General features: G+C 46.6%; 1 protein-coding gene and 1 long non-coding RNA gene across 2 annotated transcripts in view; one reads left to right on the forward strand and one right to left on the reverse strand.

Moving 5' to 3' along the window:
• LOC115475170 overlaps positions 1 to 11679 on the reverse strand; it is a 51860-nt gene extending 40181 nt beyond the window's left edge. The window contains exons 1-2 of the long non-coding RNA XR_003942960.1: positions 11563 to 11679; positions 9035 to 9232 (exon numbers count right to left, since the gene is read on the reverse strand). This is a non-coding gene — a long non-coding RNA (uncharacterized LOC115475170). The remainder of the gene's footprint in view (positions 1 to 9034; positions 9233 to 11562) is intronic.
• A 918-nt stretch (positions 11680 to 12597) lies between these two features.
• Positions 12598 to 27819, forward strand: part of ZNF711 (zinc finger protein 711) — a gene marked incomplete in the record, with an annotated part of 150928 nt that continues 135706 nt past the window's right edge. The window contains 2 exon segments of the mRNA XM_030210925.1: positions 12598 to 12854; positions 13684 to 13755.

The raw sequence follows: 27819 nt of genomic DNA on the forward strand, positions 1-27819 counted from the left end.
TTGAGGGTGTATCCTTGCCGGACTATTTGGAGAACCCACTGATCGGAGGTTATGAGAGGCCACCTTTGGTGAAAAGCTTTCAACCTCCCTCCGACTGGCAGGTCGCCCGGCACTGACACTTGGATGTCGGCTATGCTCTGCTGGAGCCAGTCAAAAGCTCGTCCCTTGCTTTTGCTGGGGAGCCGAGGGGCCTTGCTGAGGCGCACGCTGCTGACGAGAGCGCGCGCGCTGGGGCTTAGCCTGGGCCGCAGGCTGTCGAGAAGGAGGATTGTACCTACGCTTGCCAGAAGAGTAGGGAACAGTCTTCCTTCCCCCAAAAAATCTTCTACCTGTAGAGGTAGAGGCTGAAGGCTGCCGGCGGGAGAACTTGTCGAATGCGGTGTCCCGCTGGTGGAGCTGCTCTACCACCTGTTCGACTTTCTCTCCAAAAATATTATCCGCACGGCAAGGCGAGTCCGCAATCCGCTGCTGGATTCTATTCTCCAGGTCGGAGGCACGCAGCCATGAGAGCCTGCGCATCACCACACCTTGAGCAGCGGCCCTGGACGCAACATCAAAGGTGTCATACACCCCTCTGGCCAGGAATTTTCTGCACGCCTTCAGCTGCCTGACCACCTCCTGAAAAGGCTTGGCTTGCTCAGGGGGGAGCGCATCAACCAAGCCCGCCAACTGCCGCACATTGTTCCGCATGTGTATGCTCGTGTAGAGCTGGTAGGAGGTTCTAGAGTCCTTGCCCGGGGGCGCCGAAGCATGCTCCCTAGAACTCTTAGCCTTCTTTAGGGCCAGATCCACAACTCCAGAATCATGAGGCAACTGAGTGCGCATCAGTTCTGGGTCCCCATGGATCCGGTACTGGGACTCGATCTTCTTGGGGATGTGGGGATTAGTTAAAGGCTTGGTCCAGTTCGCCAGCAATGTCTTTTTTAGGACATGGTGCATGGGTACAGTGGACGCTTCCTTAGGTGGAGAAGGATAGTCCAGGAGCTCAAACATTTCAGCCCTGGGCTCGTCCTCCACAACCACCGGGAAGGGGATGGCCGTAGACATCTCCTGGACAAAGGAAGCAAAAGACAGACTCTCGGGGGGGAGAAAGCTGTCTCTCAGGAGAGGGAGTGGGATCGGAGGGAAGACCTTCAGACTCCTCGTCAGAGAAATATCTGGGGTCTTCCTCCTCTTCCCACGAGGCCTCACCCTCGGTGTCAGACACAAGTTCACGGACCTGTGTCTGCAACCGTGCCCGACTCGACTCCGTGGAGCCACGTCCACGATGGGGGCGTCGAGAGGTAGACTCCCTCGCCCGCATCGGCGAAGCTCCCTCCGCCGACGTAGTCGGGGAGCCCTCCTGGGAGGCGGCGGCAGTCGGTACCGCACGCAGCACCGACGCCGGAGACCTCACCTCGGGCGATGGGCCAGCCGGCGCCACGCTCGACGGTACCGGTGGCGCAAGCACCGCCGGTACCGGAGGATTAGGGCGCAACAGCTCTCCCAGAATCTCTGGGAGAACGACCCGGAGGCTCTCATTCAGAGCGGCTGCAGAGAAAGGCATGGAGGTCGATGCAGGCGTCGACGTCAGAACCTGTTCCGGGCGTGGAGGCTGTTCCGGGCTGTCCAGAGTGGAGCGCATCGACACCTCCTGAACAGAGGGTGAGCGGTCCTCTCGGTGCCGATGCCTGCTGGGTGCCGACCCCCTCGGCGACCCAGAGCTCTCGGTGCCGACACGGGAAGGAGACCGATGACGATGCTTCTTCGACTTCTTGGAACGAAGCATGTCACCGGAGCTTCCCGGCACCGACGAGGAGGACGTAGAATCCAGCCGTCGCTTCCTCGGGGCCGAGGCCGAAGGAGGTCGGTCTCGGGGGGGCTGTACCGCAGGAGCCCTCAGGGTAGGGGGAGACCCACCCGAAGGCTCACCGCCACCAGCAGGGGAATGGACAGCCCTCACCTGCACTCCAGACGAAGCACCACCGTCCGACGACATCAGCCGACGAGGTCCCGGTACCACCGACGTCGATGCAGCTGTCCGATGTCTCAGCGCCGATGCAGAGGGCCGATGCCTCGATGCACTCGATGCACTGGCGGCCGAGGATGAAGTTCTGGACGCTGAAGACGTCGATGCACTCGATACCCCCGGTGCCGATACCGACGAAGAGCCCGAGAACAAAACGTTCCACTGGGCCAATCTCGCTACCTGAGTCCGCTTTTGCAAAAGGGAACACAGACTACAGGCCTGCGGGCGGTGCCCAGCCCCCAAGCACTGAAGACACGACGCGTGCCTGTCAGTGAGCGAGATGACCCGGGCGCACTGGGTGCACTTCTTGAAGCCGCTGGGAGACTTCGATGTCATGGGCGGAAAAATCACGCCGGCGAGATCAAAAGTCGAAATGGCGGAAAAGGCATCTGAAAAACAAGGGGAAGAAAACTTCGACCCGAGGCCTAAAAGCGGCCTACCCCGACGACGAAAGAAAACTTACCGGGGCGAAAAAGCTGAAAATAGCGGGGGGAAAAAAGACCAAAGGGTCTTTTTCCACACAGAATGGTTTTTTTTTTTTTTTTGAAACAACACGACGCATGGGCGCGCGAGGACTAGCAAAGGCCTTTGCTAGTGAAGTTTCCGATTGGAGGGGCTGCCGTGGACGTCACCCATCAGTGAGAACAAGCAGCCTGCTTGTCCTCGGAGAATAATTTATTAACATTATGGCATCATCATCCTTATGAATACTACCAAAGTGATAACAATATTTATTAATAAATATCCATAAGAACAAGAACAGTCAAAAAGCGAAGATACATACAGGTAGCAGGTATTCTCTGAGGACAGCAGGCTGATTGTTCTCGTATGTGGGTCGACGTCCGCGTCGGCCCGGGGATTGGATGGCATTTTGCAAGTAAAATATTTAAAAAAAAGTTTTGGCAGAGTCTTCTGGCGTGCGTGCAGCGCGCATGTGCAGACTAATTTCCCACCCATCGCGTGAGCTTGCCTCTCAGTTAAATCAAAAAAGCATAACAAACTAGTGGGGAGGTGGACGGGTTTGTGAGAACAATCAGCCTGCTGTCCTAGGAGAATACTTGCTACAGGTATGTATCTTCACTTTCTCCGAGGACAAGCAGGCTGCTTGTTCTCACATGTGGGGTATCCCTAGCAACCAGGCTCACTCAAAACAATGAACATTGGTCGACTGGGCCTCGCAACGGCGAGGACATAACAGAGATTGACCTGAAAACAAACAACTAACTGAGAGTGCAGCCTGGAACAGAACAAAAATGGGTCTAGGGGGGTGGAGTTGGATTCTAAATCCCGAACAGATTCTGCAGCACTGACTGCCCAAACCGACTGTCACATCGGGTATCCTGTGGGAGGCAGTAGTGAGATGTGAATGTGTGAACTGATGACCACGTTGCAGCCTTGCAAATCTCTTCAATGGAGGCTGACTTTAAGTGAGCCACTGATGCAGCCATGGCTCTAACATTGTGAGCCGTGACATGGTCCTCCAGAGTCAGCCCAGCTTGGGCGTAAGTGAAGGAAATGCAATCTGCTAGCCAATTTGAAATTGTGCGTTTTCCGATGGCAACTTCCCTCCTGTTGGGATCAAAAGAAACAAACAACTGGGAAGACAGGCTAAAGGGCTTTGTCCGCTACACATAAAAGGCCAATGCTCTCTTGCAGTCCAAGGTGTGGAAAGTGTTTTCGCCAAGGCGGGTATGAGGACGGGGAAAGAATGTTGGCAAGACAACTGACTGGTTAAGATGGAACTCCAACACCACCTTTGGCAGGAACTTAGGGTCCGTGCGGAGGAATACTCTGTTGTGATGAAATTTGCTATAAGGTGCATGCACTACCAAGGCCTGAAGCTTACTGACCCTACGAGCTGAAGTAACAGCCACCAAGAAAATGACCTTCCAGGTCAAGTACTTCAGATGGCAGGAATTCAGTGGCTCAAAATGAGCTTTCATCAGCTGGGAGAGAACGACATTGAAATCCCATGACACTGGTGGAGGTTTGACAGGGGGCTTTGACAAAAACAAACATCTCATGAAACGAACAACGGCTATCCAGATATAGGCTTACCCTCTACACAGCGATAAGCACTAATCGCACTAAGATGAACCCTTACTGAGTTGGTTTTGAGACCAGACTCTGATAAGTGTAGAAGGTATTCAAGCAGGGTCCGTGTAGGACAAGAAAGAGGATCTAGGGCCTTGCTGTCACACCAGACAGCAAACCTCCTGCATTTGAAAAAGTAACACTTCTTCGTGGAATCTTTTCTGGAAGCAAGCAAGACTCGGGAGACACCCTCTGAAAGACCCAAGGAGGCGAATTCTAAGCTCTCAACATCCAGGCTGTGAGAGCCAGAGACTGGAGGTTGGGCTGTAGAAGCGACCCCTCGTTCTGAGGGTTGGAAAACAGTCCAATCTCCACGGTTCTTCGGAGGACAACTCCAGAAGAAGAGGGAACGAGATGTGACGCGGCCAGAAGGGTGCAATCAGGATCATGGTCCCGCAGTCTTGCTTGAGTTTCAGCAAAGTCTTCCCTACTAGAGGTATGTGAGGATACGCATACAGAAGGGCCTGTACCCCAATGTAGGAGAAAGGCATCTGACGCTAGTCTGTCATGGGCCTGAAGCCTAGAACAGAACTGAGGGACCTTGTGATTGATCTGAGTGGCAAAAGGATCACCGAAGGGGTGCCCCACGCTCGGAAGATCTTGTGGACTACGCCCATGTTCAGTGACCACTCGTGAGGTTGCATAATCCTGCTCAACCTGTTGGCCAGACTGTTGTTTCGGCCTGCCAGATAAGTGGCTTGGAGAAATATGCCATGACGACAAGCTCAAAGCCACATCTGGACGGCTTCCTGACACAGAGGGTGAGATCCGGTGCCCCCCCTGCTTGTTGGTGTAAAACATGGCAACCTGATTGTCCGTCTGAATTAAGATCACTTGGTTGGACAGCCGATCTCTGAAAGCCTTTAGAGCGTTCCAGATCGCTCTTAATTCCAGGAGGTTGATCTGCAGACCTCTTTCCTAAAAGGACCAGGCTCCCTGAGTGTGGAGCCCATCTACATGATCTCCCCACCCCAGGAGAGATGCATCTGTAAGCACTTTTCGTGGCTGAGGAACTTGGAATGGTCGCCCCATGGTCAAATTGAATCAAATTGTCCACCACTGAAGAGAACTCCGAAAGTCGGTGGACAGTTGGATTACATCCTCTAGATCCCCCGCAGTTTGAAACCACTTGGAAGCTAGGGTCCATTGAGCTGATCTCATATGTAGACGTGCAATGGGCGTGACATGAACTGTGGAGGCCATGTGCCCCAGAAGTCTCAACATCTGCCGAGCTGTAATCTGCAGAGACGCTTGAACCATGGACACCAGAGACAGAAGATTGTCTGCCCTTGTCTCGGGAAGATAAGCTCGAGTTGCCTGAGTGTTCAACAGGGCTCCAATGAATTCCAATTTTTGGACTGGGGTGAGATGGGACTTGGGATAATTTATGACGAACCCCAGTAGCTCTAGCACCTGAATAGTCATTCGCATGGACTCCAGAGCACCCTCCTTCGAGGTGTTCTTCACCAGCCAACCGTTGAGATAAGGAAACACATACACTCCCAGTCTGCGTAGCAATGCTGCGACTACAGCTAGGTATTTGGTAAATACTCTGGGCGCAGACGCCAAGCCAAAAGGCAGTAGAAGGTACTGAAAGTGCTGTGTTCCCAGCCAAAATCGAAGATACTTCCTGTGAGCTGGAAGTATCGAGATGTGTGTGTAAGCATCCATTAAGTCCAGAGAGCATAGCCAATCGTTTTCCTGAATCATGGGAAGAAGGGTGCCTAGGGATACCATCCTGAACTTTTCTCTGACAAGAAATTTGTTCAGGGCCCTTAGGTCTAGGATGGGACGCATCCCCCGTTTTCTTTTGCATAAGGAAGTACCTGGAATAGAATCCCAGCCCTTCTTCCTCTGGTGGAACGGGTTCGACGGCTTGGGCTTGTAGAAGGGCGGAGAGTTCCTCTGCAAGTACCTGCTTGTGCTGGGAGCTGTAGGACTGAGCTCCCGGAGGGCAATTTGGAGGCTTGGATTCCAGATTGAGGGTGTATCCTAACCGGACAATTTGAAGAACCCACCAGTCGAAGGTTATAAGAGGCCACCTTTGGTGAAAAAACATTAATCTCCCCCCAACTGGCAAGTCGTCCGGTATGGAGACGTTTTCTGAGGCTATGCTGAACTGGAGCCAGTCAAAACACCATCCCTTGCTTTTGCTAGGGAGCCGCAGTGGCCTTAGGTGCACGCTGTTGACGAGAACGAGCGCGCTGGGACTGAGCCTGGGCAGGCTGCCGAGAAGCAGGAGTGTACCTACGCCTAGCATAGGAATAGGGAGCACTCCTCTTCCCTCCAAAAAACCTCTTAGATGAGGAGGTAGTAGCTGAAGACGCCCGGCAGGAGAGAGAATCCATAGCATCATTGTGTTTCTTGAGCTGGTCAACCAGATCCTCTACTTTCTCACTGCTGGACCGAATGATCCAGGTCAGAGACACGCAACCATGAGAGTCTGCGCATCACTATACCGTGGGCAGCGATCCTGGATGCTACATCAAAAGTGTCGAACGTACCCATGGCCAGGAATTTTTGACACGCCTTCTACTGCCTGACCACAATGCAAAAAGGCTCAGCCTGCTCCGGAGGGTACATCAACCAAGTTAGACAGTTGCCTCACAGAGTTCCGCAAGTGGATGTTCGTGAAGAGCTGGTATGTCTGAATTTTGGAAGCGAGCATAGCGGCCTGATATGCCTTCCTCCCAAAAGAGCCCAAGGTCCTAGATTCTCTGCTTGGGGGCACCAAAGCATAGTCCCTAGTACTCTTGGCTCTATTGAGAGCGGAGTCCACCACCATGGAATTGTGAGGTAGCTGAGACCTCATCAATCCAGGGTCCCCGAGGATCCAATATTGGGATTCAGTCTTTTTCGGGATCACGGGATTAGAAGGAATGACCAGCTTCGCATAAGGACTTCCTTCAGTACATTATGCAAAGGAGCCGTTGCAGCCTCTCTAGGTGGAGAAGGATAATCCAGGACGTCGAGCATCTCAGCCCTGGGCTCATCCTCAACCTCCATAGGGAAGGGAATAGCCGCAGCCATTTCCCCGGACAAAGGAGGTGAAGGATAGACTCTCCGGTGGAGAAAGTCTCTTCAGTATCGGACAAGAAATCTCTCAGAGTAGTCTGAAACTGAGCCTGCCTCAACGCCGAGGAACGATGTCCTCTATGGCAGTGCTGAGAAGTTGACGCCCGCCTGGACTCCGGTGAGGCTTCCTCCACCAACGTCGAAGGGGAGTCAACCTGGGTGGCAGCCGACACCGATTCCGCAGGCGGCACTGAGGTCGGGGACCTCACCACAGGCAAAGGGCCAGATGCCGCTGCAGCAGATGGTAAGGAAGGCGCAAGCACCCCCGACACCGAAGCAGACTGGCGCAGCAATCCTTCCACAAGCTCTGAAGCAGGGCCCTGATGCGCTCGTCGAGAGCCGCCATCGGACAAGGCTGTGGGGTCAGTACAGGAGCTGGTGGCAGAATCAGTTGAGGCTCGGGAACAGGTACCGGGCTGCCAGAAGACCGACGCATCAGCACCTCCTGAATAGAGGAAGAGCGATCCTTTCGGCGCCGACGCTTCTCAGGTGCCGATTCCCTCGATGCCCCGGAGCTCCCAGCACTGTGTGTCGAAGGAGAACGATGACGGTGCTTCTTCGCCTTCGCTCAAAGCCCGTCGAGACTCCTCGGTACTGATGAGGACGTGGAATCCTCACGCCTCCTCGGGGCCGGGTCCGACGAAGGTCGGTCCCGGGGGGCTTGCATAACAGGAGGCCTCGAAGCAGGTGGAGACCCACTCAATGCCTCACTGCTCCCAGCACAAATAGGTCTTTCAGCAGCCATTACCTCTCCTCCCGACGTCGATGCTTCCCTCTAAGTCGATGTTGAAGGACCGGACCAAGCCCAAAAAAGCTTTTCTCGTTGGGCTTCTCGAGACGCTTGGGTCCGTTTCTTCATACACAAACGCAGACTACAAGAAGCAGGCCTATGGTCGGGCCCAAGGCACTGGATACACCAAGCATGGTTATCAGTACCTGAGATGGTCCGGTTGCACTGAGTACAACGTTTGAAGTCGCTGGGTGTCTTCGATGACATGGAAGGACAAACAGCTTCGGTGAAATCAAAAGACGCGATTCTGCCTGTTAAAAGAAAAAAAAGGCACAAAAGAAGGGAACAAGCTGGTCGTGTTGAAAAACAAAGGAAACTTTAAAAGGGGACAAAAATAAATAAATAAAAGGAAACTACGGGTACCTTTTTTTTTTTAAACAGTAAATTGTTAAGAGAAAATAAGAAAAATAAGGCAAAAAAGCCACTAAACAGACGAAGACTCTTCCCGGGCCTGAGAGGAGCGCAGAAAAAACTCTACCGTACCTCAACACGGAGAAAAGAAAACTGGGAGGCATGCTCTGTGCTGCACGCACGCCAGAAGACTCTGGCAAAACTTTTTTTATATTTTGCTTGCAAAATGCCGCCCGATTCCCAGGCCGACGCAGACATCAACCCACATGTGAGAACAAGCAGCCTCGTAGAAAAATGCATTCAGCATAAGTACACAACGACAGCATTCAGCATATGCATTAAACACCCCATACATTATTTTAGTGTTTCACCCACCTGCTGAGGCACACAAGTTTTTCTACATTGTCTGGTGAATATTGACTATATGTCCTGATCAGGAAAACAAAAATCACAAGAGACAGCTGTAGCTGGTGTTCCTTATAGCCAGTCTAGAAACGACTGGATGTGAGGATGCTCTGTGACTCAAAGGACAGGCAGGAAGCACAGTGGGGGAGGGGGCCTGCTGGAGGAGATAGCAAACCTCTGGGGGGTGGGGAGGTTGAAGGAGATGCCAAACCTTGGGGAGGCTAAAGGAGATGACAGACCGCGGGGGGGGGGGGGGGGGGGGGGGGGCAGGGGATAGAGTGCAGGTCCTCGAGGAGAGGAGCAATACTCACCAGCTCAGGCAGCACGTTTAGGTGGGCAGGCAGCAGCAGCTGACATATGCGGCAGTGGAAACACAGCTCATATCCAGCAGCAGCACTCATTTGCTTCCTGGGGGAACAGCCAATCAGGAGGCTGCTTGGTTGGCCAATCATGACGAAATACGGGCTGCGGGAAGCAGAAGCAATGGCAGCCGCAGGCAAAGGATAAAGCTGATAAGGAGAACCAAAAGCGATCAAATTAATTAATTTTTTTTAATAGCGCTTGACATGCAGCCTTACTAAATTCAGCATCATAGAAGCTCTTTAACATTGAATTTTAATAACCGTTTGTGCACAGTGGACTGTGAATGGAAACTTACTACCAGTCTGTTTTTTTTTTTTTTTTTTGCAAAACTGTCCAGAAGACCAAAACTTCAGCATGCTTGCAAGTTTCAGGGTATTATTTGCACAATTTATTGTGTGAAACTCTTTTATGAAATATTCTACAACACTAGATTAGCCTTTTCAATCTTAAATCCTTCAGGCAGGAAAATATCTATTCTATCTGATTTACAACATATTCAGCTTGGATTTAGAGCACTGGAGAGCCCTGCCCAGCATGCATTTGCATGCTAGCAGGCTCCCCCATCCCCCCAACAGGACCAGAACCCAAGCTCCCCCCCCCGCCCCACCCCAAGCCAGTGGCCCTCCAGTACCTCCGACCTCCCACCCCAACACAGGGGCTTGGGGGGGGGGGGCTGGAGATCCGGTGGATCTCCAGCCCCACTAACTCCTGCTTACACCCAAACAAAACAATGCCCTGGGGGCCCAGGGAGCCCCAAGCCCATACCACCCCCTCACATGGTGGTCTAGTGGCCCCTCTCTATCCCCCGTACCTTTGCTGTGGAGGAGGGAGTAGCACACTCTCTCTTCTTTAGCACCACCTTCAAAATGGTGGAGCGCAGCCCTGCCCAGTGCATCCTGGGATGCGCTAGGCAGGACTTCCCTACCATATAAGGATGCACTGGGAATGGAAGGAGTGTGCCACTCCCTCCTCCACCACAAAGGTGCCGGGGGGGGGGGGGGGGGGGGCAAAGAGGGGTCAGCTAGACCACCAGGTGGGGGAGTTTGGGCTTGCGGCCCACTGGGCCTTATTGTTTTGGGGGGGGGGGGGGGGGGGCACTAGGCCACCAGAGCCGGGTGGGGTGGGGGGCACTAGGCCACCAGAGCCTTGCAGTTGCACTCAGACACAATTCTCTCACACTTCTATTCCATGTTCTGCGATAATAGCGTGCTTAAATTGGCATCTTGATCATAGGCGCGATTAAAGCGTCGTACTGTTCCAGTGCTATTTGGAACAGTGTGGAGCTTCTGATTATCCACCCGTAAAGACCACTAGCATGGTTTGATAAAAGAAACCCTAAATGTTTAAACCCAAGCATGCCTTTAATTTTTCTAAACACAGACATGCAAAACACAACTCTTGTTTCTCAATTCATTTTGAATGAAAAAACCCTCCTGCAATGCATTTAGCTATTCTCATTTAAATAACATTCAAAATTTAGCTGCTGACAGATAAAGCTGATGTCTAGTCAGCCACTGTGTGTTGCAACATAATCCAATCCAAAAATGACTGTATGCATGTTTCTTAGGTTCTTTGGTGATAAATTCTGTTTCGGATACATTTATGGACATATACATTTTTAATTTGCTCAGCAAAAATGTAATTTCTGATTGCTCACTGATAAGCCGCTTCAAAATCTATCACATGACATATACTTAACAAACGGAAAGTTAGTTTACATTCAGATTGCAGTTTGCATGTCAGTTTACTTTAGCATTGGCAATAGGTCGTAGACTTAGAAGTACCAGTCACATTCAAGCATTGTTTGAACTGTAAATTACCAAAAACTTAATTCTCCCAGTTATCTATATGCCCTGGTCCACAATCAACAGATCTTCCTCAGTACTAGTGATGGAGTTTCCCCTGGTTCTGTCATCTAGCAAGTCCTGTTTCCACAATACAATTATTTTTACGCTACAAGTTAAAGATGAGAATAATATATTGTTTAAAATGAGAACCTATAACGTAATTACATGAGTTTTTTTTAACCAGTTATTGAATAATTATTTTACTTTTCTAACTTTAACCTTATACTTCGAAACATCGAAACAATTCAAAAAGCGAAACGGTAGAAAACAACGTTCAGATTATAGTCAAAAGGATGTTAAAAAAAAAAACAGCACATAATTCTTAACAATGCTCCTTCACTTTTATCTAAACTTTCGTGGTACGGTCTGCTAGAGATACGATCAGAGTACGTACGCATAGAGATCTACGACTGTAAGAGCCCAGCGTTTAAACGCTTCGGTTTTCATATATTTACATACAATTTTTAAAACACAAAGTTTCGAAAAACAACTTTTATGCTCATTGCCGGCCCGCTGCTTTCAGCGGGGAAATCTATGGGCCGCGTTAAGTGAAATTTCCAAGCAGTTCTGCAGCGGAATACAGGACGGGGGGGGGGGGGAGTTTTGGGTTGTTTTTTTTAAACCCCCACCGTTCTCTTCCCCCTTTCTCCTCGGCTGGCACCGCTGACTACATGCTGGGGCAAGTCGCGCCTGGCGCCCTGTCTGCACTGGACTCCCCGTTGCCAACAATGCCTCCTTGCAGAACGCCGCTTCCCTGCTTCTGTAGCCAGCGCGAGTAGCTCTCAGCGAAGTGACGTAACGCAGCCGGGGTTCGGCAGCAAAGGAGGAGGAGGAGGCCGCGCGCTCCGATCCCGCAGCCCTGATTGGTCCAGGCCGCGGGAACCTGGAGAAACCCGGCTGCAGGCCTCGGAGCGTTCCACGACTGGAATCCTGCGCCCGCCACAAAGAGAAACGGCGGCGCGTGCACTAACGGCCCCGACGGAGCACAGCCAGGTGAGGCAGCCTGTGCTTGGGGATGGGGGAGGGCAGCCGAGGTGGGGGAACGTAAGCAGCGATGAACAGGGCCCAGCTCTTGCAGGCTGCAGCGAGACACAAAGGAAGACAATGGAGGAGGCGCTAGGCCTCTGCGAAGGCCGCGGCTGGCTGGGCCTATTACACCGGTAGGCTTAGGCCTTTGTGGCCTTTACGTCCTGGTACCTAACCGTGCATGCAAGAGAAGGCAAGATGGCATTATTTCGGTGTAAGGGAGAAATTCAGGAAGTTTCTTGGAGAGGCGAGCGGAAGGAGGGGAGTACAGGCTCAGCGTTCTAGGCGTTTACAGCCGAAGAGGGAGAAAATGGCGGAAAACAAAATGTCGGGTTGCTGTAAGGGAAGAGGAGGAAGGGGGCCTGGGGCTTTCTCTCTTATATCTCTGTGCATTTCTTCAGCAAATGGTGGGTACGGAGTGAAGCAGTCCTGGAGCTAGTGTGCATGGAATCTGGAGAAAGATCTTGCGCCGTCGGATAAACACTTATCGCAAACGGGATAACTGAGGCGGCTACTGCTGCTCCCACAGCCATCACAGTCGCCATATTGAGTGGAGGCGCTGTATGTATGTATTGCTGCTGTTGCTGCTGGGGGGGGAGGGGGGCTGGGAGATTGACAGGACGAGGATGAGCTGGATGGGGTCTCCCAATGGCGAACAGCTGCGTCCTCTGCTCCGCGCCTTACTTGGGCGGTATGCGCGCGTGGATTATGTTGCTGAGTGGGGGAGAGAGACGCTTCTTGCGGCTCTCTCTGGAACTATGGCTTTCCAGCGATGAAGATTTTGCTGCTCGAGATCTTTTGTCTCGACAGCCGGATTCCTTTATCCCTTTTTGTCAATTAAAAGCTAGGTTGTGTCCGGTTCTAGTGCAATGATAACATTCCGAGGAAATATGAGGTGTTTCGCTTTTTATTGGTATCAGTGATCTGACATGGAAGATGATACTTGGGAAATGAGAAAAGCTATCCTGTGCTGAAGCAGTTGACATGGTTGAAGATTATGGGATAGGCTATTTTGATGCATTTTATTTACATGTACTAAATACTTACTATGCCTGTGGATTTCTCATATTAATGCATTACGTCCAGACCTGAGGAAGGGTTTTCATTAGCCCACAAAAATAGTCAAAATATATTACCTTATTCCAATTAAAAGGTATTACCTTATTTTTTTCTGTATTGGTAATTTCCTTTTAGTCAATCTGAATTATCACCATGACCATCATTACAATGAGTGGGAAAGACTATAGATTTCACTTACTTGGTGGACCATTATGACAATTATGCAAACAAATTTTAAAGTTGCTCTTTGTCCTCTCTTGCTTCTTGATACTAGACAATAAAATGAAATGAATGATTGATAGTTAAAAAAAACTTTGTTGTAAATCTGGTTATATGTTCATTCAAAAATGTGTATGCTATATTTACAAGTTACTGTTTGTTGTTTATGTTTAAAATCAACCACTAAAACACAGAGGGGTCCTTTTACAAAGGCATGCTAGTGTTTTTAGCGCACACTAAAAATAAGCATGCACTAAATGCTAGAGACACCCATAGGAATATATGGGTATCTCTAGCATTTAGCACTCGCCCGTAAGCAATAGTGCGCCTTTGTAAAAGACCCACAGGGTTAATAGCTAGATTAAATTTGTGTCGTTCTGTGACATGTATTATATATTTGATTTGATGTGGTTTTAAATGGCCTTCTTTGTTTTTACTTTAAATAGGGTATTCACCAGTTGTAAAAGGGATACCTGTCCTACAGAAGCAATATAGCCTTCCAATGTTCAAATACAGGGGTAAGTTTGGGTATGTGAATACAGTTCGTGTATATGTGTGTGTGACATATATATATATATATATATATATTATACGCTTTAAACTATACAGTATTACAATCACATCATATCAGAAACCCCCCCCCCCAGAAATTCTTTAACTAAAGAAGAAAAAAAACAAGTACATAGGATAAAGCCAGTAGGAAATTCGTTCAAAGGATAAGTAAAGATGAGGTTGAGTTGGTGAGGTCTTATATCGGAGAGTAATTGTGCTCTGTTCTGGGCCCACTTGAGACAAAAGCCGGAAGCTGTACTGGGTCAATGAAAACATATTGAACTTCTTGCAGAGTAAGAACACATTTACACGGATACGAGAGAATAAAAGTAGCTCCCAATTGCAGCGCCTGAGTTCTTAACAATAGAAATTGTCTTTTTTTTAGGTTACCTGGAAGACATTCAAATCTTATAGTTCATAAATATCACACCTATTTTTTGAAAAATAGTTTTATGAGCCAGTCCCCATTAGAATCCAGTGTTAATTGAACCAGTAGCATTGCAGGAGTCATAACCTCCACATCTGATCTCAAGAAAATTTGTTAAATCCAAACTGTCCATAGTCACTCCAGATAGTCGTGGTGAAGAGGAGAGTTTTCTTATTAGCACTTGGAAGGTGGAGGAATGGAAGTTTCTGGAACCTTTAAAGATTCAAGAAGGTATCTCTTAAAGTTGATTAATCGTAAATTCGATCACATGACCATATTTTCCAACATCTTCACTGTGCTTCTTAAATTAACACTGTTCTAAAGTTTGCAATTTTCCTTTGAAAGTTTCTGATTTTTTTTTTCTCTAAATCAGAGGCTTTTGTCTTCAAGGTCAATGACTCAGATATCACAGATTCCATATTAGAGGAAAGGTTTTGAATTTGGGTGCCCAAATTCATTTGAAAAGCAGTTATCGCTTCCCAAATAGACTCTAAAGTAAATACCTGGGGTTGCATCAAGGGAATCCCCTTAGCTCCAACATTGATGGCAATTCTCGCAGCCATTCCGACCTCTGAATCTTGTGCAGTCCTTGACAGCATCTCAGATGCCAACACCCCAGTTTCCTTGGGCACAGTTCCCAGCACGATCAAGATCTCCCTTTTGCTCGGTTTATGTTTCTTGTCGACTCCTGCACGCTACCCCATCCAGTGCACGCCACCCCATCCAACGTCGCACTCCAGAGATGCTGGTGGTAGCAGCTGCTCTGAGGCACTCCTCTCTTTGGGAGACAGAAAAATATCTTAAGGGGGTGGGGGTTTAGCTGACTCCCTTCCAAAGGGCTACCCCCAGCCGAAATGCTCACTGAAGCAGGTCCGGCACCACGAACCACAAAGGAATTCATTGGCTCTGATGCAGTTGGAAACATTACCTGGGTCCTGTGGATAGACCCAGGGGTTTGATCTTCATTTCACTATTGAAAGCGAAAGATAAAACAGTCTCGGTGTCTTGAACTCCACACAACATCATCTTGATGAAGCTCTTCCACGAATGTTTTCATATTTGTATAACTAATGCTAAGTTCTTTTTGAACATTTACTACATATATAGATGCAAAGTGTCTTGTAATATAAGGGTAGCTTAGTTTGAAATATTTATTTATTTGGTCTTACTGGCACCTTTTTTTCAGTACTAGCTCAATTTAAGTTAAATTCGGGTACAACTACTACTACTTAACATTTCTAGAGTGCTACTAGGGTTATGCAGCGCTATACAAATTAACAAAGAAGGACGGTCCCTGCTCAGAGGAGTTTACAATCTAAAGGGTACACTAAGTATTTCTCTGTCCCGAGAGGGCTTACAATCTAAGGGGCCCTTTTACTATGCTGTGGCAAAATCTAGGCTTAGCGCATGCTAACGTGGGATCTGCTAAGCTCATTTTTAATGCAGCAGTATTGAGGCCATTTTAAAAATACATTTTTTTGCAGATCCTGTGCTAATTTTTCTTTTAGCATGCAGACTTATAAAAGAAATAACCCAGGAGCACTTATTGCCGCCATGTTATGTCAAAATATCGAATTACCCAGCTAGCACATTCGTATTAGTGCATGCTAACATTTCCCCACCCATGACACCCCCCCTCCCAAAAAAAAGAAAATGCACAGTTAGCGTGCACTGATAGGCAATTTACTGCAAAATACTTTAACACATTTACAGTAAGCCTTTTTTTCCTGCATTAAAATGTGCATTAGAACAAAAGGTAGTTTAGAAAAAGGGCCCCTAAGTTTGTACCTGAGAGAGTGGAGGGTTAAATGATTTGCCCAAGGTCACAAGGAGCAGTGGGATTTGAATGGGCTTCCCTGATTGTCAGTCTGGTACTCTATTAGGTTACGCCTCCATTCCTATTAGAAACACAATTGACAGTTGAATATATGAAAATTTAAAAAATCTTTAAAACTTCTATTCTTGTCATTTTTGTGCTACTTGTTACCGAGTATTTTGTTATACTTCAACTTTTTGGGCTCCTTTTACAAAGCCACTCTAGTGATTAGTTGCATGCCAAATGCGATCAAGCCCATAGGATGGGCTGCATCAAATTTGGCGCGCAGTAATCACTATTGCAGCTTTGTAAAAGGAGTCCATTATGTAATTTTTCAAAAAAAATACCCTTTATTACTTTGGAAATTTTCAATGTTGCTTATCAGGAGCATGATTGAAACAGAAAATGAAGTATGTATAAGGAAATTTATATAGGATTTACTTAATACAGTTGAAAGAAAAAAACCTCATATGCTCATCTAAAACTTATAAGTATTCATTATATTGCTGAGACTTATTTGTTTTAAGTATTTATAAACTGCCTATCCTGTCCAGTTCCCTGCAGTGTACAGCAAAACATAAAATTTTTTAAAATACTTAAATGGTTAAATGGAGCACAATATAGGGAATGCGCATTCCGATTCATTCATAGAGCTTACATGACTCAAGCACAGCTGGCGAGGCTCAGGGGGACCCAGTCAGCACTTTGTAGGAGGTGTGGGGGAGCAGAAAATACCTTTTATCATGGATTTTGGAGTTGCAGGAAACTTAAAGCATTCTGGGGGAAAATAGCCCAGTATTTGACTACAATTATGGGACAACGGGTAGCATGCACACCAGAGCAGTTGCTGTTGAACCTCCCAGGATCAGGTAGAGGAATGATATCAAGGGGCAATATACTATTTGGTAAACTGACGCTGCTGGCGAAAAAATGCATTCTGCTATACTGGACGACAGAAACAGGACCTGAATTTTGGCACTGGCGGAATCTGGTCCACCAATTGGTGATGTGGGAGGCAAAAGAAGCCAGAAGTGGCCCCAAAAAACGTATTAAATTTCTGAAGATCTGGGGCGGATACCTGGATTCTTTGACACCTAGGAGTAGGAACTTAATACGTAAGGTGCTGTAGCTAAGGTAAAGGTCTGGAGGGTACCGGCAAGGGTGAGACTGGGGAAGGAGGAGGGGAGGCGGGGGGGGGGGGGGGGGGGAGATGATTCACTGAAGAAATGTAAATTCTTTGTTGATAAGAGGTAGTCACACGGTAAAACATAGTATGTTATAAATCATAAACTCAATCTACTTAATGCTAAGGGAGAATGATAGGGACGGTTGGGGGAAAGTATAAAACCAGGAATCGCTCATTAATGTACTCAATATCTGGACTTGAAGTGAAAATTGTCAAGGCATGTTTCTGGCTATGTAGAATGGATACTGATTTTGTAAAAGAGGGCTGGGGGTGGGTATTAGTGGAGGGGGGGACAAAAGAAAATGAACAAGAGCTATAAAATCTGTTTGTAATATTTTATTGTTGTTCATTAAAAATGTTTAAAACTAAATACTTAAATGACATACATACATCAGCAGCATAAAACTATTCCCTCCTATTTCCAAGCTCCAAACAATCTGCATATCATGAGCATAAATATATTTCCTCCAGTTCCCAAAGCCCAGAAAGCTTATCATAGACAACTTTAAAATAGTTCTGAGGATGCTGAGCAAGCCTAACTATTACTTTAAAACTAGGTCCAAACACTTCCTCAAAAAACTTATTGGTAGCAACAAAGATGGAAATTGAAGCATGTTTCAGCACAGCTCTAGTAGGCTGTGCCAGTCATTCTTGAGGTTATATAGCAGTAATATTTTTCCACAGTTGTACGTATAAATATCAACAGTTGTAAAAGTTACATTTAGCAATATTGGTAATATACCTTTTATTTTTCATTTATAATCTACTTAAGCATAAGCTTGAAGCAGATAACATTTTACAAATATACAGTTTACGTATAAGATAATACAAATGTGATACATTGACATTAATAACTATAATTTTAAATATTGGCATAATCACACTTAGGGCTCTTTTTACCGATTAGCATGTGCTGAATATGAAGAAACCCATGGGAATTGAATGGGCTTCACGTTCAGCGTACTGCTTTGTAAAAGGAGCCCTTAGATTCTTGTCCAGAAAGGCATACAATACTTAAAGGCAGATTTTAGGAAGGACATTTAGGGTTCTTTTACTAAAGTTTAGCCTCAGTTATCTTCAGCAGGGCCAATTTTATTCCTATGGACCCTGCTGCAGATCATTCGAACTAAGCTTTAGTAAAAGACCCCCTTAGAGAGGTATTCAGATATCTAATTCAGGACGTGTTGAATTCCCATACTATTACAAGAGACTCTGCCAAATGTAAAACCTCTTCTAAAACAGGATCAGGGCTGTGTGTTCAAACCCCTCCATGGCCTAGTATATAGGGATTGAGAGCAAAATCCACTTGCTCCTGCCTCTTGTCCATCGAGTCTCAAAAATGACCATTGAGACTTCTGGCATTACAGAGATCAGGTATGTTGGTACTTAGACATGCCTTGGAGCAGGTATAAATACCAACTTGCAAGTTTCTCAATACAGCTGTAAATCCCCTCTGCAAAATAGGGAATACACATCTGTATTGTCCCACTCAGACCACTCCCTCTTTCTGTCCTTCCCATGCCCCCTTGCCATCTAGATGTGCTTATGTTCCCCATGCCCGAATAGCCCCTGTTCTGAAATGGCCTTTAAGATGTCTGGGCCTTTCCAGATATTTAAATGTTGCCATTTAGGCATGGGTACGTCTAAAATAAGAAACAGAGAGTAGGAAACCACCCTGCTAGAAATCAGTGTTAACAAATGTTTTTAAGTTTAGGTGCCATAGCCTGCCAAACATGAATTGGGTTTCATCTCTTCAGTCAGATGTGGTGTAGCTTGAGTGCTGGTGGAATTGACAGTGAGTACCACTTAGGTACCCACATCAAGATAAACATTTACAACTTCAAACTTTGATTGCATTTTGTTTAGTTATATTTTAGAAAACATATGGCAAGCAATCTATTTACAGATATTAGCTGCATTTGGCTTATTTACAGGTGTTTTGTCTGCATAGGATTATTTTGGGAGGAGGAGTGGGAGTTACTTATGGCTGACAATTTTATGATTAGTATTTAGATGTCCTCAACAAGTGATATCCCATATGGACTTAAGTGATATAAAAATGTATAAATATGGGGAGGCAATATGGCGGCCGAGTAAGTCGCAAGTGAAGCAGCTCCAGTTCTGTATTTTGAATTACCTCGTAATCGAGTTCCTGATACCTAAAAGAAGAGGTAGACAACGCACCTGCCCGGCGGTGCAGTCTATACCCTCTGCTGGAACTTTGGATCGCTTCATGGTGCCGAGTGTGATTTTGGGAGCATTGTCTTCGCTGCCGCTGAATATGGAGGGAGGTCTCCCATTTCCGCGGCTTGAAGCTGAAACATCATGGAGTCCCAAGGAGCGTAATCCTCCCCTGATGCCGGCGGAAATCCCGGAAGCAACTCACGAGACTCGGGACGCTTGATCGTCAATGGGGTCTCCTGGCACGGGCGCTGCTACAGGATTGCAGACGCCGATGGTCCCCGCGATTGTATTGGCGGGAGAACAGGGGGAGAGTGCCTTTGGAGAAAATCTGGCGATAGGAGGGAGCCAACTACCGAAGAATCCAACTGAATTTGGCTTACCAAGTAAGTCTTTATTACCCCAAAAACCGAAGGAGATAACTTTAGAATCAATCTGGGAAGCTCTAGTTTGTCTAGAAGCTTCTTTTGGCTTGAAATTCACATTTGTTAATCAGCAGATTGAATCCTTGTCTGGAAAACTACCTTCTTTAGACCAAAAGATGGAAACTTTGAGTAAAGATAGTGAAAATAATTCTAAAGCTATACAAAGCTGCCAACAGCTACAAATTAATTTGATCAAGGAAAATTTGTATTTACAAAATAAGGTTGAAATGCTTGAAAATTATCAACGTTCAAACACGCTTAGACTGTTGAATTTTCCAAAGCAGCCTTTAATATCACCTCTCATTACCTTTAAAAAGTATCTTACAGAAGTATTGAAAGTACCTGAACAGTCATATCCTCCTATCTCAAAGATATTTTACATAACACCTTTCTTGAAGAGAGACTCTGAGCAAGGAGAAAGAGTAATACCCCCAGTAGAGACTGGAGATATAAATCTGACACAAATGATAGAGGATGATACGGCAGGCCTTACAGCAGCAACACTCAAAGTTACATTTATTCTGCAGCCTGACAGAGATTGGATACTAAAGCAATATTTTCTACATAGAGAACAGGATTTCCTAGGTTATAAAATAAGAATGTATCCAGATGTCTCGAAGGCAACGCAGAAGAAAAGACAAGAATTTCTTAAACTTCGCCCAAAAGCATTGCAATTGGGTGCGTTGTTTTGGTTAAATTTTCCATGCAAATGTGTTATAAAATTAAATTCTGTTAAATATATATTTTTTTATTCTAAACAACTGACCTCCTTTTTGGAATCCAAGTTAGCTGGCTCATCCGTTTCGCTACCAAGACCTGTGATAACTTCTACGCCGTAAAAATTTTACACTTGGATCGTCTGCTTTGCCACCTTTTTTCTTAGCAAATATTAAGATAATTTCCTGTGGTATAGTTTTGTATTGCCTCCACATTGTGGACTAAAGATGAGCAATAGATCATGATGTGATTGAATTTAGATTGTTTTCTGTATTTCCTGTATATTGTTATGACTAATAGTCATCTTTACTGATCTCAAGATTGTACTTGATTTAAACTGTAAAAGTGATTAAAAAAAATGTATAAATATACATTTTTATGTTTACAAATTCAGCAGGACACAAATCACACCTTTGAATCATTGTGGGTTGAAATTCCATGTATAAAAGGGAAAAGGACGGTGATAGGAGTGTGCTACCGTCCACCTCGCCAGGATGAGCAGGTAGACGCAGAAATGATAAAATAAATCAGAGACGCAAACAAAATGGGCAATATGATAAAAAATTCTAGACTTGGTCATGATCTGGTGAGGGACGTTATGGTACTGGGGCCGCTTGATAACAGTGATCATAATATGATCAGTTTTGATATCAACCTTGAAGTAACTATACACAGGAAGTCAAATACGTTAGCGTTTAACTTTAAAAAGGGAGACTATGATAAAATAAGAAGAACGGTTAAAAAAAAAAAACTTAGGGGGGCAACTGAGAGGGTAAAAACTGTACAACAGGCATGGACGCTGTTCAAAAATACCATTCTGGAGGCCCAGGCCAAACATATTCCGCGAATTAGAAAAGAAAGACGGAAGTCCAAAAGACAGCCGGCATGGTTGATAAGTGAGGTGAAGGAAGCTATTATTTATTTATTTATTTATTGCACTTGTATCCCGCATTTTCCCACCTATTTGCAGGCTCAATGTGGCTTACAAAGACCTGTTATGGCATAGCTATGCCAGGGTAGAGAGTACAATTAGTGTTACAAAGAAGACAAGGAAAACAAGAAGATTTGGTCAAGCGGTTATAGAGCGATACATTCTGAGTAAAGGTGGATAGGTGTTGTGTTATAGTTGGTTATCAGAAAATGGAAGAAGGAACCGTCTGAAAATAACAAGAAGCAGCATAAGGAGTGTCAAAGCAAATGCAAGGTGCAGATAAAGAAAGCCAAGAGGGATTACGAAAAAAAGATAGCATTAGAGGCAAAAAAATATAGCAAACATTTTTTTCGGTATATTAAAAGCAGGAAGCCGGCAAAAGAATCGGTTGGGCCGCTGGATGACCGAGGGGTAAAAGAGGCGATCAAGAAAGATAAAGATGTAGCGGAGACATTGAATGAATTCTTTGTTTTGGTCTTCACCGAGGAAAATTTGGGTGGGATACTTGTGTCGGAAATGGTATTTCAAGCGGACGAGTCGGAGAAACTTACTGACTTCACTGTAAACCTGGAGGACGTAATGGGGCAGTTCAGCAAACTGAAGAGTAGCAAATCTCCTGGACTGGATGGTATTCATCCTAGAGTACTGATAGAACTGAAAAATGAGCTTGCGGAGCTACTGTTAGTGATATGCAATTTATCCTTAAAATCGAGCGTGGTACCGGAAGATTGGAGGGTGACCAATGTAATGCCGATTTTTAAAAAAGGTTCCAGGGGAGATCCGGGAAATTATAGACCGGTGAGTCTGACGTCGGTGCCGGGGAAAATGGTAGAGGGTATTATCAAAAACAAAATTACAGAGCACATCCAAGGACATGGATTACTGAGACCAAGTCAGCACGGCTTTTGTGTGGGGAAATCTTGCCTACCAATTTACTTCAATTCTTTGAAGGAGTAAACAAACATGTGGACAAAGGGGAGCCGGTTGATATTGTGTATCTGGACTTTCAAAAGGCGTTTGACAAGGTACCTCATGAAAGGCTACAGAGGAAATTGGAGGGTCATGGGATAGGAGGAAATGTCCTATTGTGGATTAAAAACTGGTTAAAGGATAGGAAACAGAGAGTGGGGTTAAATGGGCAGTATTCACAATGGAGAAGGGTAGTTGGTCGGGTTCCTCAGGGGTCAGTGCTAGGACTGCTGCTTTTTAATATATTTATAAATGATTTAGAGATGGGAGTAACTAGCGTGGTAATTAAATTTGCTGATGACACAAAGTTTTTCAAAGTCGTTAACTCGCGACAGGATTGTGAAAAATTACAGAAGGACCTTATGAGACTGGGAGACTGGGCGGCTAAATGGCAGATGACGTTTAATGTGAACACGTGCAAGGTGATGCATGTGGGAAAAAAGAACCCAAATTATAGCTATGTCATGCAAGGTTCCACATTAGGAATTACGGACCAAGAAAGGGATCTGGGTGTCGTCTTCGATAATAACACTGAAACCTTCTGCTCAGTGTGCTGCTGCGGCTCGGAAAGCGAATAGAATGTTGGGTATTATTAGGAAAGGTATGGAAAACAGGTGTGAGGATGTTATAATACCGTTGTAACGCTCCATGGTGCGACCGCACCTTGAGTATTGTGTTCAATTCTGGTCGCCGCATCTCAAGAAAGATATAGTAGAATTGGAAAAGGTGCAGCGAAGGGCGACTAAGATGATAGCGGGGATGGGACGACTTCACTATGAAGAAAGACTAAGGAGGCTAGGGCTTTTCAGCTTGGCGAAGAGACGTGATAGAGGTATATAAAATAATGAGTGGAGTGGAACAGGTGGATGTGAAGCGTCTGTTCACGCTTTCCAAAAATACTAGGACTAGGGGGCATGCGATGAAACTACAGTGTAGTAAATTTAAAACAAATTGGAGAAAATTTTTCTTCACCCAACACGTAATTAAACTCTGGAATTCGTTACTGGAGAACGTGGTGAAGGCGGTTAACTTAGCAGAGTTTAAAAAGGGATTAGACGATTTCCTAAAGGATAAGTCCGTAAACCACTACTAAATGGACTTGGGAAAAATCCACAATTCCTGGAATAACATGTATAGAATGTTTGTACGTTTGGGAAGCTTGCCAGGTGCCCTTGGCCTGGATTGGCTGCTGTCGTGGACAGGATGCTGGGCTCGATGGACCCTTGTTCTTTTCCCAGTGTGGCATTACTTATGTACTTATATATACGTGAGCCGGAAAATAATTTTTATTTTCTAGTGCGTGGCAGAAACCGGGCGGTAATCATCATTCTGTGCGGGTAGACGATTACCGCACTGTTAACATTTGAGACCTTACCGCTAAGTCAATGGCTGGCGGTAAGGTCTCAGACCCAAAATGGAAGTGCGCCAATTTTTATTTTGCCGCATGTCCATTTTTGGCAAAAATTTTAAAAAGGCCTTTTTTATAGGCACACTTAAAAATGGATCTGCGTGCACCCAAAATACGTGCCTACACTTGCGCAGCTCATTTTTCGGCGCATCTTAGTAAAAGGGCCCCTTAGAGGAGTATTTTCAAAGCACTTAGACTTACAAAGTTACATAGGAAGCTATGGAACTTTGTAAGTATAAGTGCTTTGAAAATGAGCCCCTTAGTGTACCTGAGTGTAGCTTACCTTGCGCTACTACTGAAAAAGTGTGAGCAAAATCCAAATAAAAATTAATTAATGAAAACCTTTATCTCCACCCCCTTTGTTCAGTGATATTAGCATTTCTATAAACTTGTAACTGTTTATACTGTTCTTCATGTCAGAGTATGTCAAAATTCTTCCAACTAACTATAACCATTGTTGACTTAGGAAAACAAAAACAGTTGAGTAATTAAAAGCATGAGCATTTATAGCTGTATTTGCTTTATCTGTTTACATAATCCTCACTTCCTGTGTGCAAATATAAGGCCTTAACTGATAACTGTCATTCCTAGAGTTCTACATTATACTTAGAAACCGTTATTGTCATATTTTTATTTATTTATTTTAATATGCTGTGACACCAGTGATCAACGTGACAATATATACCTATATTTTTGTGAGTGCTCAGTAAAACATACCTTGCTAAGGCTGGTCTACTGAGAAGCAACATATAACCAACATCACCTCACTCTCAGCTCTCCCTACCTCCTTACACAAAGCTAGTTATTTGAGATGTCAAGAAGCAATAAACTTAGAGGTTCAAAGAACCTGTTAATGATGATAATAACAAACACTTAGCTTCAGGGCTGGGTGTTCAGGTGATTGAATGAACTCTCAGTAGTAGCCTCCAGTAACAATCCGTGCTCATGTGAAAGGTGCAGTAAAATACTTTACTGGATCAACAGTTCAATATATATATCCCCTTTTCAACTTCTGTTCTGTTCCCGACACAATTTATGTTTCGTTTTTATAGCGTCTTCAGGAGAACTAGTCTTATCGAACCGGAACCATGCTTGCACTTAATGATATTCTCTAATGGATGGATCGCCTGACTCACCCGCGGCGTACCAGTGAAAAAAACCCTGAGATATATTAGCATTCCTAGAGTTCTGCCAAACCAGTCTAGGAATTTGCCTAAGGAACCAAGGAATCTGGGGGTACTGGATGTGAGAGGTGAGAGAGACGCCACAAGTTGCGCAACCTACTTAAAATGGGCTCCTCTTTTCAGGATATGGTCCAAATAGAAGACCTGGATCCCTTCTGGTTTATTTGATACCTTCTGCCTTTTGAGAGGTATCGCCTGAAGTCTGAAGTTTATTCTCCTCAAGTCATCTCTACTTACTTTACTGTAGGCTTAACAGAAGTCCATGTCACTGGAGTATATCAGGGTGTTGGGGCCCTCTGAGCATGGTGTGTGGAGCATCAGCTTTCCCCTTGAATGGCCAGGTTCTATTCCATTTTGGCCTGCACAGGGATTTGGAACAGGGATTGGCCTTCAGTTATCTAAAGGTTCACCTCCAGAGGGGTCTCCCTGGCTGCGCACACTGGTACAGTGAGGTTCTTGTGAGAGGGTCAGGCACATTCATCTGCTCCTGGCAGTCCTGCTCCAGTGGGACCTTAATGTAGTTCTCAACATGCTGTGGGGTTTGCATCCTTGAAGCAGGCATCCTGTCCTCAAGACAGAATACCTGGTAGCCATTTGTTCAGTGAGACATGCTTTGGAGCTCCACATCTTGTTCTGTAGGGATCCGTACTTTTTCTTCTCCGAGGACAAGCAGACTGCTTGTTCTCACATATGGATGACGTCCGACGGCAGCCCCAGGAACGGAATCTTCCTAGCAACAAAGTTTGCAGAACCCTCGCGCGTGCGCATCCGTCTTCCTGTCCGAAACGCGAACGTGCCTTTTTTTTCCGAGGTTTGCGCCCCCGAAAAGAGCCCTAACAGCTTGTTTTCGCTGTTCGTCCCTTCGTTTGCTCTTTGGGATTTTTTCTGTCAAGTTTCTTTCTTGTTTGTTTAGTTTAAAAAAAGATTTCCTTTACTGCTTAGTGTTTGGCCTCTAAGTTTCCTTTCGCTTTCGTGCGCAGCCTTTTTGGCCGCCCGTACGGTACCGAGATCATCGACGGCGGTATCGATGTCGGCGTCGGAGAGTGCTGGTAGCAGTGAGCCATCGAGTGGGTCTCCACCTGCCTCGAGGGCTCCTGTGGTACAGAGCCATCGGAACTGTCCTCTTTCGGACCCGTCCCCGAGGAGGCCTGTGGATTCCACGTCCTCCTCGTTGGTACCGGGGGCTTCCGGTGATGTGCTTCGAGCGAAGGATTTGGCACCCGCTAAACGTCGACGCCGAGAGGACCACTCCCCCTCTATCCAGGAGGTGTCGATGCGCTTCTTGGACAGCCCGGTACCGCCTCCCCACCCCAGGCAGGTTCTGGCATCCTCTCCTGCACCGGCCTCTCAGCTTCTATAGACAGATGCTCTTGACGAGTGCCTCTGAGCCATCCTTCCTGGGATCATGGAAGGGCTGCTGCAATCGTCAGCTTCGTTACTGGGGGTGCTTGCGCTGGCTGGCTCCCCACCCGTGGTGAGGTCTCCGATGCCGGTGCCACGTGCGGTATCGGCTTCGCCTGTATCGGTGCCGCGTGCGGTGTCTGCTTCGGCGACCACCCGAGTTGACTCCCCAGCATCGTCAATGGAGGGAGCTTCATCGCCGCTGGTGCTGGAGTCTTCTTCTCGACCTCGCTATCAAGGACATAGTGCCTTGGTGTTGAGACGGGCTCAGATTCGGACTGCAGTCAGGGAGCTGGTGTCCGATACCGTGGGGGAGGACTTGTGGGAAGCAGAGGAAGACCCCAGATATTTCTTTGACGAGTTTTGTGGTCTTCCCTCTGATCCCACTCCTTCACCAGAGAGGACGCTTTCTCCTCCTGAGAGCTTGTCCTTCTCCTCTTTTGTCCGGGAAATGTCTACGGCCATTCCCTTCCCAGTGGTTACTGAGGATGAGCCCAGGGCTGAGATGTTCGAGGTCCTGGACTATCCTTCGCCACCTAAGAAATCGTCCACTGTTCCTCTGCATAATGTCCTTAGACATTGCTGACGAACTGGGCAAAACTGTTAACTAATCCCCACATTCCCAAAAAGTCCCAGTATAGGATCCATGGGGACCCAGAGTTGATGAAGACCCTGTTGCCTCATTACATTGGTGTTGTGGATTCTGCTCTCAAGAAAGCCAGGAGTTCTCGGGATTATGCCTTGGCGTCCCCGGGGCGCGAGTCGAGAAACCTAGACTCTTTTGGGAGGAAGGCCTATCATTCTGCTATGCTCGTGTCCAAGATTCAGTCCTACCAGCTCTACACGAGCATCCACTTGCGGAACAATGTGCGGCAGCTGGCGGACTTGGTTGAGAAGCTCCCGTCAGAGCAGGCCAAGCCTTTTCAGGAGGTGGTCAGGCAGCTGAAGGCGTGTAGGAAATTCCTGTCCAGGGGTGCCTACGACACTTTTGATGTTGTGTCCAGGGCCACTGCTCAAGGGATAGTGATGCACAGACTCTCATGGCTGCGTGCCTCTGACCTGGAGAATCGAGTCCAGCAGCGGATTGCGGATGCTCCTTGCCTGGGGGATAACATTTTCGGTGAGAAGGTCGAACAAGTGGTCGAGCAGCTCCACCAGCAGGACACCGCATTCGACAAACTCTCCCACCGAACGCCTTCAGCATCTACCTCATCAGGTAGATGTTTTTATGGGGGAAGGAGGAATGTTCCCTATGCTTCTAATAGGCGTAGGTACAATCCACCTTCTCGCCAGCCTGCTCAGGCTAAGCCCCAGCACGCTCGTTCACGTCAATAGCATGCGCCTCAACAGGCCCCTGCAGCTCCCCAGCAAAAGCAACGGATGGG

Source organism: Microcaecilia unicolor, chromosome 7, assembly GCF_901765095.1.
Source record: "Microcaecilia unicolor chromosome 7, aMicUni1.1, whole genome shotgun sequence".
NCBI classification, from domain to species: Eukaryota; Metazoa; Chordata; class Amphibia; order Gymnophiona; family Siphonopidae; genus Microcaecilia; species Microcaecilia unicolor.